The sequence below is a fragment of the Martes martes genome, assembly GCF_963455335.1.
Source record: "Martes martes genome assembly, chromosome: 16".
Lineage (NCBI taxonomy): Eukaryota > Metazoa > Chordata > Mammalia > Carnivora > Mustelidae > Martes > Martes martes.
Genome location: NC_137904.1, coordinates 15,728,384 through 15,744,202, shown reverse-complemented (window position 1 = coordinate 15,744,202; position 15,819 = coordinate 15,728,384). Strand labels below are relative to the sequence as shown.

General features: G+C 43.5%; 1 protein-coding gene across 4 annotated transcripts in view; it reads left to right on the top strand.

Moving 5' to 3' along the window:
- The window catches only part of SHISA6 (shisa family member 6), a gene marked incomplete at both ends in the record, with an annotated part of 272,740 nt that overhangs the window by 68,128 nt on the left and 188,793 nt on the right, over positions 1-15,819 (top strand). The window lies entirely within an intron of this gene.

The following is a 15,819-nucleotide window of genomic DNA, read 5'->3' as shown; positions in this document are numbered from 1 at the left end:
GCTCCCCGCCGAGCAAGGAGCCCGATGCAGAACTCGATCCCAGGATGCTGGGATCATGACCTGAGCCGAAGGCAGCCGCTTAACCGACTGAGCCACCCAGGCGTCCCATCACGTTCTGTTTTTAAAGAATGAATTAAAAAAAAAAAAAAAAGACATGGATTTCATGTCTTAATTTTGGGGAGCACTGACATTTTAGGTGTTTTCAGTTTTCCTGTTCAGGAATATGGTATGTCATTTTTTATTTACCCAGACCCTTTCTTCTTTGACTTCCTTTTGCAAAGTTTCAATAGTTTTTATCCTGGAGTTCTGATACTTACCTTGCATTTTATTACAAGATGTGTCATCAATTTGGTTATGAAATAAAAGGGCTTATTTCTCACTGGCTTTTGCCGGGATGTAGGAAAGCTATTTTGCTACGCTTTCTTCTATCTGCTCACTGTATTAGATTTTCTCACTAAGTTTTTAATAGCATTTCAGTTCTTGGCCTTACGCTTTTGTTTCAATATTTGTTTCTCTTCCTTTTTTCCCTTAGTACCTTGATGGTAACTTCTTTTTAAAAAGATAAGTGATTGGGACATCTGGGGGGCTCAGTCATTAAGCGTCTGTCCTCAGCTCAGGTCGTGATCCCAAGGTCCTGGGATCGAGCCCCGCATCAGGCTCTGTGCTCTGCGGGAAGCCTGCTTCTCCCTCTCCCACTCCCCCTGCTTATGTTCCCTCTCTTGCTATGTCTCTCTCTGTCAAATAAATAACTAAAATCTTAAAAAAAAATAGAAAGATAAATAATTATTGTGGTAACAGGTACTCCTTACAGAAATGTCTTTTGGTATTTGTCATTAAGTTTAAACCTTTTGTTTTCAGGGTACTGAAAAATGACTTTCTCAAAAAATGACTTGTTCTGCACTTAGGACGACAGTCATATAGCTTCTCTTTCTTATAACATGAATGATGTAACTTACTTTGATTTTCCACTGTTGAGCTTTCCTACATTTCTGGAATAAATTCATTTTGGCCTTGTTCTTTATTGTATTATTTTGCTGAGATTTAGTTTGCTAACATTTTATTTAGATTTTTTTTTTTTGCATTGAAATTTACAAATGAGATTGGTTTGGAACTTTCATTTTTCTAATATCTTTGCTTGGTTTTGGTATGAGAAACCAAACAAGAGCCTGACACTTCTCCTGTACTTATTACAAGGCATTTATCATTTAGACTCAAAGAACGATGGGAAAAAAAAAAAAAAACTGGGGTCTTTTTCTCTGCTCTGATGTGGCTTAAATAACAAAGAAGTTATGTATTATTTAAAACTTTGATCCAACTGGGTCATAAAACTATGTGGGCATGGTGATTCCGGGGGCGAGTGTCTCTGTTCATTATCTTCTGTAGTTATTAGTGGATTCGTTTTTGTTATATCCCGAGCCACTTGTGTCTAGTTCATTCGGTTTTAAAAACTTATTGGTATAAAGTTGAACAGGGTAGGTGTAAAAATTAGTTATAAAGTTTTCCCACTAGCTCTTACTACCTTTGCTTTGGGATCCCTAATACTGTGTGGGTTTCTGTGGGCTTACTCTCCAAGTGAGACCAGATTTCGCAACATTTTGTTTATTTATGTATATAAAATTTTTTTAAAGATTTTATTTATTTATTTGACAGTGAGAGAGCACAAGCTGGGGAAACAGTGGAGAGAGAGGGAGAAGCGGAGTCCCCACTGAGCAGGGAGCCCGACGTGGGGCTCGATCCCAGGACCCTGAGCCCAAGGCAGGCTCTTAACCAACTGAGTCAACCCAGGTGTGCCCAACATTTTGTTTATTGGGCTTTTCAGCAAATTAGGTTTGGGTTAATCGGGTCTGGCTTTTTGGGTTTGACTAGCTTCTGTCATTTGTATTAATTTGTATTTGTATTAATTTGTATTTGTATTAATTTCATCCTTCTCTCTTTAGGCTTTTCTAATTTTCCTCATTCCTGTTTTCATTTAAGGATGTGAATTTTTTCTTGAGTAGGACTTTGGCCACATCTAATAGATTTTGAAATATTGCAGCTTTGAAAGATTTTTTCCTCCTAAAGAACATATAATTTTCTGAATTTCCTCTTCCACACAAGAAAATATTTAGAAGAGATTTTATGATTTTATTTAAAAATATTCCAGGTAGCTGTTGTTTTGGTAATTGTTAAATTGTTAACTTCTTCTTTTTTTTAAGATTTTATTTATTTATTTATTTGAAAGAGAGAGAGAATGAGGGAGAGAGAGGGAGCATGAGAGGGGAGAGGTCAGAGGGAGAAGCAGACTCCCTGCTGAGTACGGAGCCCGATGTGGGACTCGATCCCAGGACTCCAGGATCATGACCTGAGCCTAAGGCAGTTGCTTAACCAACTGAGCCACCCAGGTGCCCAAATTGTTAACGTCTTAATATTTAATTTGACTTGAGGATGAGCCTCTTTTAGGATTTTTACTTTGTGAGGTTTATAAAGATTTTCTTTGTGGCTTAGTGACTGAATTTTCTAAAAACTTTATGGATATTTGGGGAAAATGCATTTTATGTTTGGTCACCCATCCACGTTTGTGAGTTTCATTATGCATAATGCATATATCCTATGTTTTTCCTTCTGTCTCACAGTTTTAAAACCCTAATGAATTAGTCATATTTTTACCATGATTGTGCCTTATTCAAACTCTCTTTTATGTCCGTGAATTTTGCTTCCAGTATTTCTCCACTGTATTTGCTTTTATTAAAAAAATAACAGGATTGTTGTTATTTCTTTGGTCTGTAGTTTTTATCAAAACAAAGTATTCATTTTTGTCTCTTTTGTTGCCTTTTTTGTGGGGGGGGGGCACCATATTATCTGTTATCTGCTAGAATATTTCCAGCTCTGATTCCTTATTAATAATAAGTGCATACTATTTCTTCATTCAGTCCTTTATCTTCTGCCCTTATCTTTCATTTTGCTTATTGAATTATCTGTGTATGTATATATAGACACACATATAGAGTTTGTCCATTTGTTTGTGTTTACGTCTTCAAAGTCCTTGAAACAGATAACTGAACAAGCTTCACAGCCACAGTATAATTATTCAGATTTTCTCTATTGTTTATTGGTTTCTTTGCTAGCCTCTCTGCCTTCCTTGCTTGCTTCTTTTTTTTGTTGTTGTTGTTATTTTATTTTATTTTATTTTTTGGTGGGGTTGGGTAGCAGAGGATAGAGTTTCCCTTTCTTTTCAAAACCAGATTGAGTATTTGGGTGGCAAGCCTACGAGTATGTGTATTTCTGAAAAATGTCTTTATTTCACTATTCTAAATTTTAATGATTTTAATTGAATTTTTTTATTATGGGAAATTTCAAAGACACACAGATGCACAAAGGTATGAGAAACCCTTGTCCATAGCTCCCAGCTGTGCCTGCCAGCCCCTGCCTGCCCCTGCCCCTGCCTCGCACTCCCACAATGGAGTCTCTTGAAGCAGGTCCCAAAGGTCATATAATTTCATCCCTAAATAGTAAATATTTTAGTGTTTTCCTTCTGAAAGGTAATAAGATAAAGATGCTCTTGGGGAAGCAAGCACAATGCCATTATTATACTAAACATTTGACACTGCTTCCTTAACACATTGAAATTAGACTCCAATTATTTGAACTTCATCACTTTGAAGTTATTGCTCCACTGTTTTTCTCACACCTGGTTTTGCAGGTGAGAAGTAGAATACTCAGTTCTCTTTGCAAATTAACTTGACTTTTTGGAAACTGGCAATATCTGATTTTTAGGCTTGGGAGTCGTGTATTTCACGCCTCTCCTTATTTCCCGAGGTCTGGCCACACCAGTTTTCTTATAGTTTACTAATGTGACATGCCACAGGGCCTTTGCACAGGCAATTCTCTCTTCTTAAAGTGCTGCTCTCCTAATACTCCATTCTGCCAGTCCCTCCTTACATAAACCTCAGTGTCCTTCAGATATGAGCATAAGAAGCCTGCTGTCTGGGTGTCTTCCTAACACTGCTACAGTATCACTCACCTGGATTTCATCCTCTCATCAGAACGACAATCTAATGTGTCCTTTACTTTGGGGAACAGTGTCTGCTTTTCCTACTACACCACAAGATAAGTTCCATAAGAGCACACACTGTACCTATATTGGTTCTTCATTGCCTTTATAGTACATAGCATAGTGCTTTGGACACAGTAGGTGCTCAGTAAACATCTGTTAGAGACTCGAATGTTTGAATTACTTCAGTGAATGAATAATGACTATCTTCACAAGGTACTCCTTATATCTTTATTATCTGAACACTTCATTTTTGGATTTTTTTTTTTCAATTGCTTCGTACCATTGCTCTGCTCCTGGAATCCTCATTAGATGGATACCAGATTTTATCCAAAGTGTCTACAATGGCATTTCATTGGTATTCATTTATACTTGTACCTCTTGTCTCTACCATTTACTAATTTGTACTTCAGCCTCGCATTAGCTTTCCTGGGACGGGTGTTTGCTCTTTGTGAGGTTTTTGTGGTGTTTTATTTTCCAAGAAATTTACTTCTTTCATGACAGTGTATGCTTATTTAATTATTTAGTTAACTTCAGTTTACTTAATTTTTTTTTAGAAAGAGAGAGAGCGAGCATGTGCACGGGAGCCTTTTGGGGGAGTGGGAACAGAGGGAGAAAGAATCCCAAGCAGGTGCCATGCCTGGTGTGGAGCCTGACACAGGGCTCGATCTCACCACGACCCTGAGATCACAACCCGAGCTGAAATCAAGAGTCAGACACTTAGCCAGCTCAGCCACCTGGGCACCCCAGTGAATGCTTATTTTTTATGCACAATGTGCTCTCAGGAACTAACATCATTTATGTAGAAGTTGTTTTCTGTTTCTGAAGTTAACTCTGTGTTTATGAGTTTTTTGGTTTTTTGATTCAACCCTGCTACCGTTCCTGCTACTGTTTTCCTTGAAAGGTTGGGAATGAAGGATGGCCTCCTCCCTTTCAAGAATCAACACTCCAATCATCTAAGTAAGTCATGTGTGACTGATTCCCTTTCACAAAGTGAGGGAGACTGAATGGCGTGATGGCTCTATGATTATTCCGATTACCGTTTCTCCACGCTGGTGGGTATAAGGATTATTTGAAATGTATTCATCAGTTTCTTCAAATATTTCATTAACTGTCTAGGCTACATCGCTAGGTCCTGGGGACAGGACTCTGAGCACATTTCTGTTCTTTTCCTTATCAGGTCAGCTAAGGAGAGGAAAAAATGCAGGTCAATACGGGATCCGGTACAACTATGTTAAAGCGATCGTGATAATGGGTTGCCTAAAAGCAGAAGAAAGGAAGAGCTTGGGGGAAAGTTCTGGAGTACCGGAGATGGAGAAGAAGTGGTTATTGCCTCTTTTACGTCCCTGGTGCTAGAACATAGTCAATACTCGATACCAGAAAGTTTTCATGAGGGGCGCCTGGGTGGCTCAGTAGGTTAAGCCTCTGCCTTCAGCTCAGGTCATGATCTCAGGGTCCTGGGATCGAGCCCCGTGTTGGGCTTTCTGCTCAGTGGGGAGCCTGCTTCCCCCTCTCTCTCTCTGCCTGCCTCTCTGCCTGCTTGTGATCTCTCTCTCTCTCTGTCAAATAAATAAAATCGTCAAAAAAAAAAGTTTTTCATGAATTTCTTTTTCTTGAATGATACGGGCAAGTGTCAAGAGTACAATGTAGCGATTCAGCGTTGATACACATTACAAAGTGATCACCGTGATACACCCAGCTCCCGCCAGCATATGGAGTTGTTACGTGTATGAACTCCGTTCCCCATCAACTGTGGATCCCCGTGTCCCATTTATTTATTTATTTATTTATTTATTTATTTGATTTTTTAAAAAGATTTTATTTTTACTTATTTGAGAGAAAGAGAGAGCGACAGTGATGGAGATAGTGAGAGAGAGCACACGCAGGGAGGAAAGGGAGAAGCAGACTCCCCGCGGAACAGGGAGCCCGATGCGGGGCTCGATCCCAGAACCCTGGGATCATCACCTGAGCCGAAGGCAGATGCTTAACTGACTGAGCCACCCAGGTGCCTGTCCCATTTATTTTATAACCGGAAGTTTGTACTTTCCAGCCCCCCATCCCCACCCTCTTCTGCCGGTCCCCCTGCCTCTCTCACTCCTGGCAGCCGCCAGATCATTGTCTAAAGCTGTGAGTCTCTTTCTGTTCTGCTTGGTTGGTTCCTTTGTTTTGTTGTTTCGATTGCACGTGTCAGTGCAGTCCTACGATATTTATCTTTCTCTGTTGGACTTACTTCACTTAGCAGAGTACCCCGTAGGTTCACCCGTGGGGCTTCATATGGCAAGATCTCATCCACTTTTATGGCTGAATAATTTTCCAGCGTGTGTATATACCGCGTGTCCTTTATCCATTCATCTGCCTGTGGACACTTAGATGGCTTCTGCCTCTTGGCTCTTGTAAGCTACGGGCCAGTGATTATAGGGTCGCATAGATCTTTTGTCTTAGTGTTTTCATTTCTTCAGATAAATATCTAGAAGTGAAATTGCTGGATTATATGATAGCTCTATTTTTTTAAAAATTTTTTATTTATTTTAGAGAGAGACAGAGCAAGAGAGGGAGGGAGAATGGGAGAGAGAATCAGAAGCCGACTCCTGAGCTCAGCACAGAACCCTACGTGGGGCTCGATCTCACAAGGCTGAGATCATGACCTGAGCCAAAACCAAGAATCTGACGCTCAACGGACTGCATCACCCAGGCGCCCCCCGTGATAGTTCTATTTTTAATTTCTTGGGGAAGATCCATACTGTTTTCCACAGTGGCTGCCCTGTTTGGTGTTCCCACTAGCAGGGCAGAGAGCCCTCTTTTCTCTACATGTCGCCAACATTTATTTCATGGCATTTTTTCATATAGGAATGCACATCCAGAGAATGGAGAGAATTAATGTCGGACCCGAACAGAAATATTCTTCTTCTTAAATGCATACTTTCAATGACTTATCCGGACCCGGTGGGGAAAACAGTCCCTAACATCAGTTACACCGTGACTCTCTTTAGGTAAACTGTAGGTATCCTTGATGTTTAACAGTAAGTGACAAATATGTCATTTCAGGAAGTTTTGAAGTGATGAGTCGTAAGTCTCTGGTCTGGTCAGTGTTTGTGAGAGTGGGAGTGGTGGGAGAGAAGCAGGGGGAGAAACAGAGAGACGAGAAGAGGTGGGGGAGAGAGGGAGGAGAAGGAGAAAAACAAGCAGGCAAAGGGCATCTGGGAAGTGCCCATATTTATTTGCATATTTATTTGCACTTCAGCGAAAGTGTCCCCATGCTTACCCTGCCCTCTTGGATGACATGGCCATGGCTTTCCGGAAGGAGAAAGATGCAGGGAAAGTGAAGACAGACTTTCTCCCCTTACTTGCATGCCGTTTCTGCATTCTCAAGGTGCCAACTCTTGGCGTGTTCTTTCTCCACGGTCTTGTTTGTGATTCTCATGTGGAAATAAATATTTATTGGTGTGAGATATCTTGCTTTCCTGAGAACCAAGATTTTGTGGAAATGTATTTTCTGAATACAGGATGGTGTGGGAAATAGGAGAGCCAACTGATCATAACAGATGCAGATTCAAGACGATTTTCGTTCGTGTTTACGTTGCACAAAATAAAATGCCTGACTACTGTTGCAGAAACAAATTGAGATATTTTTTTCTCACAAAATTAGAGGTATGGGGCATTTAACAGCCCAATGGTATACTGGCCAACCTGTGTCATTGTCTTTTCCTCGTGTCACAAGATGGCTGCCATAGCACCAGCATCCTGTTTTCACTCCAGGCAGGGACAATGGAGATAAAGGGTGATTTTTATCTCCACATATCCTGTGTATCAGGAAAGCTAATGCAGTCCCAGGAGTTTTCATATCTTGTAGCCCAGCTGTAGGTAGTATGGTTCTTCCTGGCTGCCAGTGAGGCCAGGAAAGAGAGTGGTTAGCTTACCCAGCTTCTTGGGGAAAAGAGACACATGGGAAAGAGAATGAGAATATGTTCCAGGTTGGCAACCCATATCGATCAAAGATTTGATATTTGCATGATAGAACTTTCTCCATCCTTTAATTTTCAACCTATGATTTTTATATTTTATATGTTGATATTTTATATTTAAAGCAGCGTAAGATAGGTCTTGTCTTCTTAGCCAGTCTGACAATTTCTGCCTCTTTTTTTTTTTTTTAAGATTTTATTTATTTGACAGAGATCACAAGCAGGCAGAGAGGCAGGCAGGGGGTGGGGGAAGCAGGCTCCCCGCTGAGCAGAGAGCCCGATGCGGGGCTGTATCCCAGGACCCTGAGATCATGACCCGAGCCGAAGGCAGAAGCTTTAACCCATTGAGCCACCCAGGCGCCCCAATTTCTGCCTCTTTAATTGCAGTTGTTACCCAACATATATTTAATGTAATTATTTACAGACTTGACTTTAAATCTCCCATCTTGCAATTTGTTCTCTGTCTGGCCCCTCTGGTTTTGGTCTTCTGTTCCCCCTCTCCTCTCTGTTTTTAGGTTCAATCAGGTTCTGTGGCTGGGTTCTGTTTCTTCTATAGGTTTTTTCAGCTCTGCATCTTTAAAAAATTTTTATGTGTGGCTGCTGTAGGGATTACACTATGTCTCCCTAACTCGTCAGTGCCTACACTCCCATGAGTTACTATGATATCCTTCATGTATAATGTAGGATCTCTACAATAATAAACCCCTTTAAGCTTCTTTCCTCCTCTCTCTCTCTTTGTTGACATGAATTTCACTTTTCTGTATATTCTCAACTCTGTTCTACATTGTTTTACTTTTACTTCAGTCAATTAAAGAATGCAGAAGTAGGAAAAACAGTCTATTTGCATTTTTCTATTTACCATTTCAGGGGACTGTTCTTTCTACCTAGAAACTGAAATTTCTGCTTAGCAGTATTTTGCCTGAGTAGAAAGAAATGTCTCTACAGTGTCTTGTAAAGTGGATCCGCTGGTAATCAATTCTCTCTGTTTGCATTGATCTGAAAATGTCGTCGTCGTCATCTTCTTCTTTTTTTTTTTTTTTTTGGCATAGTTAAAAAAAAACTATCTAGATCTTTGTCCTCTTTCTCCTAAAATAATTTTTAACATTAGACTATCTTTAGAGTTGCAGAATAGTTGCAAATATGGTACCAGATGCTCCTATATACCCCACTTCCAGTTTCTCCAGTCATGAATAGGTTAGTGATACTTTTGTTACATTAGCATTAGTGATACTTTTGTTACAATTAATGGAGTGATGCACTGTAATACTAAAGTCCATGTTTCGGGACGCCTGGGTGGCTCAGTTGGTTAAGCAGCTGCCTTCGGCTCAGGTCATGATCCCAGCGTCCTGGGATCGAGTCCCGCATCGGGCTCCTTGCTCGGCGGGGAGCCTGCTTCTCCGTCTGCCTCTGCCTACCACTCTCTGCCTGTGCTCGCTCGCTCTCTCTCTCTAACAAATAAATAAATTAAAAAAAAAATTTAAAGTCCATGTTTCTATCAGATTTCCTTAGTGTTTACCTAATGTCCCTTTCCGGCTCCAAGATCCCATGTAGTTGTCAGATCTCCTTAGGATGTGACCCTTTGCAGACTTTCCTGCCTTTGCTGCCTCTGGCCGTTTTGAGAAGGCCCGGTTAGGTATTTGGTATTCTGTCACTCAAATGGTATTTGTCAGGTGTTTTTCTTAGGACTAGACTGGGGTTGTGCGTTTCAAAGGGGAAGACCACAGGGTCGATGTGAATCTTGATTACCTGACTTCGTAGATGGTTTCTCCATCTTCCTCGGCTTCTCTACTGCATTCTGTACAAGGAAGTCACTTGGTGCAGCCCACATTTAAGAAATGGCATTGATGGGGAGCCTGGCTGGCTTGGTCGGTACACCACACGACTCTCGATCTTGGGGTCACGAGTTTGAGCCCCATGTGGGCGCAGAGAGGACTTAAAAATAAAATCTGTAAAAAGAAAAGAAAAGAAAAAGAAAGGGAATTTATGCTCCCCTTTTGGGTATTTTGAGAGTTGAATATCTCCATGAACTATTTCAGAATCTTCTGAAGTGGGAGGTTTGCCTATTCTCCATTCGTATCAGTATGGGTTTATGGGTATTCATTTTATACTTTGAGCTATAATCCAGGACGACTTTATTTTCTCAGCCCAATTGTCCAACCTTTTTGGTGGTCCTTTTTGAAAGGTATTTAGTGTTTATGGGATTCTAGGTGGTGTTATTTTTAAGTCTGAGCACTCTTTTTTTTTAAAGATTTACTCACTTTAGAGAGAGAGAATGTGTGAGCACATGTGTGTGAGTGGGAGGAGGGGCCGAGGGAGAGGGCTTGAGTCCCAAGCACACTCCTTGCTGAGTGTGGAGCCTGACTTGGGACTCGATCCCATGACCCTGAGATCATGACCTGAGTCGAAACCCGGAGTTGGAGCCACTGACTGAGCCACCCAGGCACCCCAACTCTGAGCACTTTAAAGATACCATTCCATTGTCAGCAACATTCAGTGTATCTCAGTAAAGTCAGGGGTGATATTCTTTTTTATTTTTCTTTTATAGGTGATCTGTCGTTTGCCCCTCTGGCTACTTTAAGATTTTATTCCTTAAGTTTTGGGGTTTTAGTAGCTTGACGGGGATGTGTCTGTTTTTGTTTTTGTTTCTTGGATTTATAGACTTATCCTGCTTGAAGTCACTGAACTTCTTATATATGTGTTGTTGTTTTTTTAATCAAATCTGGAACAATGTAGCCAATATTTATCCAATTATTTTCTGCGCTAGTCTCTCTTCTCTCCTTCATGGACTCCAATTGTGTACATGATAGTTTGCTTGAGTTCCACGTTACTGAGATTTTTAAAAAATATTTTTCAGCTTTTTCCTCTGTTTTCAGATTATATCATTTCCAGGACTCTGTCTTCAAACTCACTGACCAATTCTTTCACCATCTCCACTCTGCTGTAAAACATGTCCTTTTTTTTTTTTTGTGGTATATACATATGTGTGTGTGTGTGTGTGTGTGTGTGTGTGTAGAATTTCCATTTGGCTCCTTGATTCTAGAGTTTCTATTCCCCTGCTGAGATTTTCACCTGAGATTTTCATTTACCACCCTGTTTTCCTTTAGTATCAAAACATATTTCTAATAGCTCTTTTCAAGTCTTTATTTTAAAGCTCAGCATCTCAGTGGATATTTTTGTGGCCAGTTTCAATAAACTGGTAATTTTTTCTTTCGTGGTTACAGGCCCCCCTTTCCTGATGCTTCTCGTGTCTAGTAATATTTATCTGTGTATTCGACATTCTGGATACTACGCTGTTGAGAGTCTGACTTTTGCCATCTTCCTGTAGGGAGTGTTGAGTTCAATTTTTGCAGGCATTTAATTTGCTTGATCCTTTGGAGCTTGTTGTTAATTTTTGTTCAGCTAGTTCTAAGAGAGGACAGTAGTCTAGGACCAGAGTAGCCTCCTTCCTTGGCAGTGGCGTTTTTAGCCCAAGGGGTGCAACAAGGACTCTTGGTGGAGCTTGCAAATGTCCCAGTCCTGGACGGCTTTTGGAATATCTGTGCAGCACACAGTGCTCACCCACCTGCTCCTCTATCAGGCTCCGGGGCCTCTCACCCAGCTCACGTGCATCTTGACAGCTGACCAAAGTCTTCAGTCACCTCTGTGCAGATGTAGAAACCTCTCTTGTTCTCTGGATGGTGGTACCCTGCCCTGCAGTCCCCTAGCCATGTTAGTGGTCCTGGACTCTGACCTCTGCTTCCCAGCCCAGTGAAACCACTGGGCCCTGCTGCCATCTGAAGGTGCTTAAAAATAGAAATCTGTAGGATCGCGGGCCCCATCTTGTGCGTTTCTCCAGGATTCAAACCGAGACATCACACTTTGAGCCCTTTTCTAGTTGTTTACAGCAGGGTGGCTGGGCCAGTAACCGGGGGCTGCCTCGTGGTCCTCATTTTGTTTTATGAGGTTCAATTGCAGTTTAAAACTTTGATCTCGTTTGTGTTTTTAAGATTTTCTCTGCTTTTTTCCCCCTCTTCCCCTCCCCACCATTTCCACTGTTTCTGGGCAAAGGCTTAGACTACATTTAGGTTTTCGGTTTTCTTTCTTTCTCTCTCTTTCTTTCTTTCCTTTTCTTCCTTCCTTCCTTCCTTTCTTTTTTCTTTCTTTTTTAAGATTTTCTTTGTTTAGAGAGTCCAGGTGTGAGCAGGGGGAGGGACAGAGGGAGAGAGAGAATCTCAAGCAGACTCCATGCTGAATGTGGAGCCCAATGTGGGGTTTGATCTCACGACCCTGAGATTATGACCTGAGCTGAAAACAAGAGTCAGACCCTCAACCAGCTGAGCCAACCCATAGGTTTTGGGTTTTCCTTACTTGTTTTTCTTGGTTGCTCTGTTGCTTACGGTTTCCGGGTCTCTTCTGAAACCTGCCAACTTGTCACTCATTATATTCCATTTGCTCTGAAGGTTCTCTAATGCTCGTTTGAGTTCCCTTTTGGGTTACAACAAAATCCAAGTCATTTCTGGAATTGTCCATGAACTAATCTTTCTCTTAAACGTTGGTCAAATATTTTTGCACATATGGTAATTTTTTTTTTTTTTTTTTTTTTACTACATCCTGGATCTTGTGCGTGATGCCTTGTGGAGACTCTGAATTGTGTTACCACCTGCTGAAGAGTGTTGTATTTTGTTCCAGCAGCTGGTTCCGTTGTGGGTCATGAACTTGTGGAGGCTTCGTTCTGCATTTCGTTGGGCGCAACTCTGCTGGTTTTACCCTTAATACGAACCTCGGGTTATATTAAAAAGTATGAGATGTTGACCAATTTCTCTGACTTGGTGAGACTCACATTATAAATTCAGTGTCCCCACGAGATGGGCAGCAGCTGTAACCTGCCTGCCTCTAACTTTTAGAGCTTGTGTTGCCCTGCCAACTTCTTGCCAGCTTGCCTACATGTGGGGGTCACCCAAGAATTTTTTTTTTTAAGATTTTTATTCTATTTATTTTAGAGAGTGATAGAGTGTGGGGATGAGGGGGCAGGAGGAGAAAGAGAGAGAGAACCCCAAACAGACTCTGCGCTGAGCACAGAGCCTGACCCGGGGCTCGATCCCAGAACCCTGAGATCAAGACCTGAGCTGAAATCAAGAGTTGGATGCTTCACTGTCTGACCCACCCAGGCACCCCGAAGGGTCAGCCAAGGATTTGAAAGGAGGTTTAAGGGCAGATTTCTAGGGTTCCACCTTTTGCGGCTTCCCCATTTCCAGGCTCTCCCCCGTTCAATTTCTGGCTCCTCCAGGAGTCCCAAACTCCGTCCTCCAACTCGGGCCAGTGGTATTTTGGCGCCCTGCTTGAATTGGAAGCACATTCCGTCTAGAGAGTTCCAGCAGGACAAATGCAGTGTAAACACACACCTTTCCAGACGTGGTTTTCTTTCTTCAAGGGTCCGCCCACCCCCAGGTTCTGCCTGCTTTTCATCTTTCTCCGACACCTTCCAATACTTGGCTTTCCACTTTGCCCAGACATTGTAACCAACACAAGCTTTATTGGAAGCAGAGCTCAGGACCTGAGACCTTGGAGTCCATTCCTTTTTGGTTATACTAGAATCAGAAAGCTAACTTTTACTGATCAGTGTGTCATACATCCCAGCTGGTGGAGAATTCACTGTATTTATAAATGGGTTGGTCCAGCGTAGAATGGCAGCTTCCTACCAGAATGCCTTCCTCAGATACCTTACCTGGAGAGTCCCAGCCTCCTGGCTAACATACGGAGTTCCATGCACTCTTTACAGGGAAGACTAGGCCTGAGGGCCTCAGCCAGGTGCCTCTTTTAATTTCGAGGTGTTTCTTTCGATGTGGGGGCACTAATTCAGAGGTTTAAGGGAGAACGGGAGAAGGAGTCAGACCGGGAGACAAGAAGGGGTGACTCACTGACATTCTTTCTGAGAAAGTGTTTCCAGGTCAGGTTGACGAGTCCTCCCTGATCCTGTGCCCGCAGGAGCCAATGTGCCACGAGTCCTTCAGCGAGATATTCTCAGAGGATCTTGGATTTCCATTCTGTGCCTTAATCTGTCCCTGAGAGCAGGGTGAGTTCTGTAAAACTCACAACGATCCAATTTTACCCAAACTTCATTAGCTTGTCTTAAAATAATTTCCAAGCCAAAGAATAATAGAAAGCTGGCACTCATCCCACCCAGCCACCTTTATTTTACTAATGAGGAGCCTGAGACTCAAGGAGGGATGGCTCAGGGTCATAATACTCGTTAGTGTCCGAGCCAGAACTTGAACCTGTTGTCTTTGCTTTCCATGGCCAGGCTGTCCTGTGCTGCCGTGCACCAGACCTCTTTCTCCTGACTGTCCATTCCTCCCCTCCCCTCCCCTCTAGGAGCCCTGGCATGGCTCTACTTTGCCCATCCACAGTACAGTCCACAGTCCCAGTGTTATCTGGGCTTCATGAACCTAGTTTTTTAGACAGTTTTTAAAAAACTGTCTAAAAAACCTAGTTTTTTAGCTTTATTGAGATACAATTTACATACCATGCAACGCACCCATTTTTCGGTAACTCTTTGCTGCTGCCTGAAATCTGGATCCCAGATCTGAGAATAGATGTCCAATACAGAAGGAAGGCTGTTCTGAGCAAGACAGGATGCCCCTGACCCCCCCCCCCCAGGGTGTACCCCCAGCCGTAGATGCACTCCTAGTTCCTGGAAGCCCCCAGTCCCAGAAAACCCACATTTCTAAGTTTCTGGCCCCAAATCTCTTGGAAGTCTGTTCCCACCCATCTGCAGCATTCCTCGGCATAGGCTCTGGGTTTCTCCTCTCCTCTCCGAGTCGCACAAGCGTGTCAGACTGGCACACGTCGGCTGTCGAGTCTGGTGCCCGGACTCAGAGGGAGACTTCCAACCCGTTTCCTGAGCCCCGTTGCTGTCATTAACATCCTTCTTCTCCCCGGTAACGTAGCCCTTAGAAGGAACGTTTTCTGTGAGTCGTCTTTGGTGCAAAGCGGAATAAAAGAAACTCACGTTATTATTCTGTTCGACCAGCATCTAGTCCTTGAACGCCGCCCCCCGGGGTGGGGCCTGTGGGGGGTGCCCAGGGGTTGTGCAGGGAGTCAGCGCAGACAGAGGCTCTGCCCTGGGGGGTGGGTGGGGAATGTGGACAGGGGGACGCAGTCACAGCCTCACAGGGAGCATAGAGAGTGGAGCCCCAGCAGGCCGTCCTCTTCCCCTCCTCCCTGACTCCCCCCCGCCATGCCCCCCCCCCCCCAGCTCAGGAACTTTCCCGAGCCTCTCAGAGCCGGGCCTGGAGAATCTGGAACCAGACTCTGGACATCTGGAAGGTATGACTTGTAGGTCTACTTTGCGATCTCAAATGATTGTCCTCCACCTCCCAGCCCCATTCTAGTGACGTCTCCTTCAGTTTGCAGAGATAAGGAAGCAGAAACTCAAAAGGCGTGACGAGACTCACCCAGAGCCACGTGGATGATAGTGCCCGGGCCAGATCCCCGGTGCCTTCCCCCCACCCCGCAGCTTCTGCCCCCAGCTCGCCCCATCCGCACCGTTGCTGCTCCAGGCGGCCAAGCAAACTGGCCAAAGTCCCAGCTCCTGGCTCCGGGTCCTCCCCCAGCAGGGTCTGAATGTCCCCAAGAACTGTGCCGCCTTTCTCAGATGGCAGCCTTGCCACCTCGGGGTGGACATCGGGCCTCGATCCGGGCGAGGATCCCCCTTAGGGGAAAATGCAGACTTAGGGGGCACCTCAAGGCAGGCCAGCCCCGGGGAAGTCAGCTCTCCCGGGGGTGCTGGGGGGTGGGAAAGTCGGAGCCCTCTGGGGGATCTGGGGGTCAGCTGATCCGGCGGGGGGAGGG